A 5,187-nucleotide genomic window follows, 5' to 3' on the forward strand; every position below is an offset into this window, starting at 1 on the left:
AACATCTCTTTAATCACCAGAAAACATCAATCTTTTTTTTTTTTTTTTTGTATATATCAAGTCAAATTGTACAGGTATAAAAAATAGGAAAAGTCAAAAAATCTGAAAATATAACAACCCAAAGGAAACATCATATTTTCGTATCAAAAAACAAACCAATAAAAACATCATATAATCATTATCATACATAAATGTTCAGAGATCCATCACAATCAACTTCACATATGCAGTTATTAATGCCCCACCTGTATTTAAAGGTCTCCATATCCATTATTAAATTGTAAAAAGCAAATTCAACCTTTAAACGTGATTTTATCAAACCCCTAAAAATCAAAGTAGCATCAACCCATTCCAACAATCGTATTTTTCCGTGACAGCCAAATAGCCAACTTTGCTTGGCCAAAAACAAAATTCACTAATACATTGGTCTCCCTTGTGGAATGTTTATATTTAGGACCATAGATAAAGAAAACTTGACTAAAAACCTCCCCTAATTCACGGCAGCATTCTTCTAAAAAACAAAACAGAGGAACAAGCCTTTCACATTCAGAAAATAAATGAAAAACTGTTTCCGATTGTCCACAGAAAGGGCAACCCTCCCCTACCTGTGGATCAATGTGTGCTCTGTGTCAGTTCGTAGCTATTATACCATGCACAATCCGCCACTGCGGGTCTCCAGACCGTTTCTCAATGGGGAGTTTATACAAGGTTAGGCTTGCCGCGATAGACGGTGTTGACGGTGATACCGGTGTTAAGCCGCAACACCGGTTACGTCACTTGCCCACCGCGTCACCGACCCCCACCGTCGTTTTGATTTTTTATAGTAATAAAAATAATTTAGTTCAGTAAAAGAACAGACACTACAATTAAAAACTGAACGCGGCTGCTCAATGCAAGGTCCTCCAACTACCTTTGGGTAAAGAGCCTGACCCAAAAAAGTCCAACCACTTAGACTCCTTCACAATCTCCATAGTATGACAGTGAAGAGCCTTTACACACATCACATATAGTTGCTTCTTCCCAACAGCACTGAAATGTCCTGACTGCGGTGATGCAAAGGATAGGATGTTGACTTCTGCTTCTTGCCACTCGCCATTTTCTGCAGAAACCTCCAGGTCTGGGAAGGATACTACTTCCTCCCCACCAGGTACAACCAGGGACACATTGTAATTCTGCGGCAATCGTTCCTGCACCTCGGTCAGAAGTCTCTGGGCAACTCGAACAGATCTTATGCCAAGCTTAAGAGCCAATGTCTCTGCAGACAACCAGCCATCCTCGGAGGCTAGATGTCCTACTTTAGTGATGTTTGCGGAAAGAGCAGTATTTCTCAGAAAAAGGGATTTAAAAATATCCAACTCAAGTGCTGGGTTGAAAAACAATGGTTCTTCCTTTAGCCAATGAAAATGAGTGTCACTTAACTCTCGAGAAATCCTGAAGAGTGTCCATGATTTTAACACTGACTTGTGAAAGGATGGCAGACCACTTAAGTCCAGTTAATCACCATCCAATAAAAACAAGTGACGATCAAATCCCATCTTTCCTGCTCTTCTCAGAAGGGCACAAGCAACCCCAAACCAACTCACGTTCTCTCCACAAAGAAGCCTTTGAGCTGTCTGGAGTCTGAAGGCCTTGATCCGTGACCTAATGTCGATGAGCCCCTGACCCCCCTCTTGCCTAGGCAGATAGAGGACTGAGGCTTTCAGCCAGTGTTGTCCTGACCAGAAAAAGTCTATAAGTCGCTGCTGAATGTCTCTTACCAAATCTTCTGGGGGCTCCAGCACCATCATTCTGTGCCACAAAGACGAGGCAACCAAGTAAGTCTCTTTTACAAAAATTCCTTCTGCTCTGAAGTTAGAACAGGGAGATCCTGAAGAAGTTCTTTTCTAGCATGTCCATCTGAATTTTCAGCAGCAAAAAGAGTAGAGTAAAAGTCTACAGCCAGTCTGCGCATCTCCACTGGGTCAGAAGTGATATGCCCAATACTGTCCTTTAGACTGTACATCTGTTTATCTTGAGAAGCTTTGCGTTCCAAATTAAAGAAAAAAGAAGTAGGAGCATCCATGTCTCTCACTGTTAAAAACCTGCTCCTTATAAGTGCACCCTTTACTTTTTAATTTAGAGCTTAAGGAAAGTTTATTTTCAGTCCACTTTTCCTGTAAACCAACAACATTGTTAACGGTCATGTTTCTCTCAATAGCAATAATTTCTTGTTCCAGTTGCTCCAATGTCTTCTTTGAACACTAAGTGGAATAAGAGGCGTATTGCTGACAAAACAACTTTATATGTGCTTTCCCCACTTCCCACCACTGAATTATGCTATCAAAACGGGCCTTTTCAACTTTCCAACTTTCCCAAAATAACTTATGTAACGGAGGCCAGCGAGTAGGTGCTGTGCAGGTAAACCTCACTCCCCTGATCACAAGAGACGCACTAGCGACTGACGCTAGAGGCTGCAGTCTTTAGCCCCCTTGTTAGTGCGTCCGCCTCCCATGCCGGAGACCCACTCGGAATGAGAACGAGGTGTGGCGGTGAGGATCCGGGGGAGAGGGGTTACATTGGTGCCGTGACCCGGATGGGAGTGAGGCTTAGGGGGGTGAGTGTAACGGAGGCCAGCGTAATCAACGGTGATAAGTTTGTGATCAGAGAAAGACATGTGGACAATAGTTGTATTTCTAACTCTATTTCTCATATTTCCAGATACATAAAAACGGTCCAAACGTGCAGCAGAAATCAGACCAGTGCTGACTTTCACCCAAGTGTACTGTCGTGTTGAAAGATTGTGTTCTCTCCAAACATCTAAAAAATTCAGGTTCTCAATTACACTGGCTAAACAGAGTGCTGACTGTGAATGTGGCTCCTCCCCATTTCTATCAAGTGTAAAGTCCAATGTGCAATTCCAGTCCCCCCCCAAAACAATAAAATCTTCATTCTGGTTTTGCCTTAAAAATTGTTTCAGCTTAATGAAAAGCTTAATTCTGTCGGGGCCAGTATTAGGGGCATAAATATTCACAAACAAAAAGCAGAAACTACTTATTTCTGCCCTTACAATTAGCAGCCTTCCTGGTTCTAACTCTTGTTTCAATAAAATGTTGGCTTTAACAGCAGGGGAGAAAAGCACAGCCACCCCTGCACTTAAATTAGTCCCATGACTGAGAACATGTTCTCCCTCCCACCACAACCTCCACTCAAATTCATTGCTTTGGTTACTATGAGTCTCTTGAAGGAAAATAACATTTAACTCTTTCAAATTAATTAGTTCCTTTAAAAAATGATCCTTTCTTACATCCCTCATCCCATTCACATTAAGGGATCCCATTCTTAAGATCTCCATAAAGACGAAAGCGGGAGAGAGAAGACGGTATAGAAAAGAAATACAGATACAAGTCAACATGTTCATTTTGTTTTCCCTCTTATTAGCCTCTCTTTTTGTGTCGATTTGCCTAATTGTCTAATTGCAGTAATATGTTTCTTCAGACGAAAACGCTTTTGTTGTGAAAGTTCCTTATAACTACTCACTTTTCGTGCCCACATCACAGAAGCGACGAACTTATCGAGGTCGGGGAAAAAATGTCGGACTTCTACACCCGCTTTACCTTTTGTTTTATCAAGAAAGGAATTTATTTCTTCAACAGAGTACAAATCCTTCTCATATTCTCCTGCCATTTCCGTGAAATCCGACCATTGTTCATCATCTTTAATGCTATCATCAGTTTTCTGAGATAAACTATCTAGTTCATCAGCCAAGCCCTCCTCAGTCCCTGCATCAGAGGACACACACATGTCTTCATCATCACCGCTAGTAACATCAACAGCAGCAGTAGACCCATTCTCAATTCTTCCAGTAACAGAACTAGAACCAAGCTGTTCATTGCTCAAAGGTTTTCTAAAACCACTCTCAGTATTTCCAGAGCTACATCCAGGCTTTTCATTGCCTACCATGGCATACTGACAATGGCACTGCGCAGAAGACGGATTAGGTATAAAGAAAGCGAAAGCGAAACTTAAAAAAACAGCGCGCATAGGAAAGTGATTGCAGGCTTTTGCAAGTGTCAGCTAACTGCGTGATCGCCCGTAAACACCACCCTCACCCCCAAAGCTGCCGAAGTTTTTTTACTTTAACGCGACACTGTGCTGGAGACCGCTCAAATCCCCTCCTTCATCCTTTCGCTGAACTTGCTGAACACATCTGCATTTTTATGCGTCTTCTCCAGTAGCTGTGATATATAGGAATCTGCCCAAATGTCAATGAGGCAGCGTGTCTCTTTGGAGCTCCAGGTCGAACCACGACTAATTTTTCAATGGCTAGCAAATGTAGCGATCACAACACTTTTCCATAAGGCAACTCCAACTACGGGAGCCTGTTAACTCCAAAGGCGCAGTGCTTTCTGCAATTGGGTCGGATCGAGGTCGGATCATATTCACACCTTAAACGAACCGTACCAGAGTTCGTTTGGAACCGAACCGAGACCACCTCTTCAGCTGGGTCTCGGTTCAGTTGTTTGGTGCGCACCAGAGTGCGATTGCTGTATTCACACCTGCCAAAAAGATCCGCACCAAAGGGAGAAACGAACCAGAGTTCGTTTCAATCGAACCAAACAAGACAGGTGTGAATACACCCTAAGATATCTTTTACCCATTTTAATGCCTGTTCAATTACAATTGTTCAATAGCCTTTTAGTACTGGGATCAATTGAAGAAATGTTTATTTTTCCAATCATAGTCTGGCTCCTGTAACATATATGAGTCACAAAGCCTCCCTGTGTAGCACACTTCTTACTCACCCCCTTTACCTCAGCATCTCCATTAACCTGCTCTGGGCCTTTTCTTCCTTTCTCCTTCGTGTCCTTCGTGTGGTTATGTATATCCATATTAGATGTAGACGGGCGCGGGTCATTTAACACTTCTTTTTGCGGGCACGAAAAACGTTTGTGCCCCAGGTCACCGCATTTAAAACATTTAAGACTCTCAGTGCTAGCATACACCATGTATGAATTATCTCCATGGGAAACGCGGAAAGACGCTTCTAGTGTGCGCTCTGATGAAGTTAAGAACATATAGACTACACGTCTAAAAGAGAGCACATGTTTAAGCGCTGCATTTTTGCACCCTAACGGGATCATTTTGACTGGACTCGCGATCTTCCCGAATCTCGTTAATTCTTTAATGATGACATCATTAGAAATAAAC

Source organism: Sinocyclocheilus rhinocerous, unplaced genomic scaffold, assembly GCF_001515625.1.
Source record: "Sinocyclocheilus rhinocerous isolate Xijiao unplaced genomic scaffold, SAMN03320098_v1.1 scaffold555, whole genome shotgun sequence".
In the NCBI taxonomy this organism is placed as follows: domain Eukaryota; kingdom Metazoa; phylum Chordata; class Actinopteri; order Cypriniformes; family Cyprinidae; genus Sinocyclocheilus; species Sinocyclocheilus rhinocerous.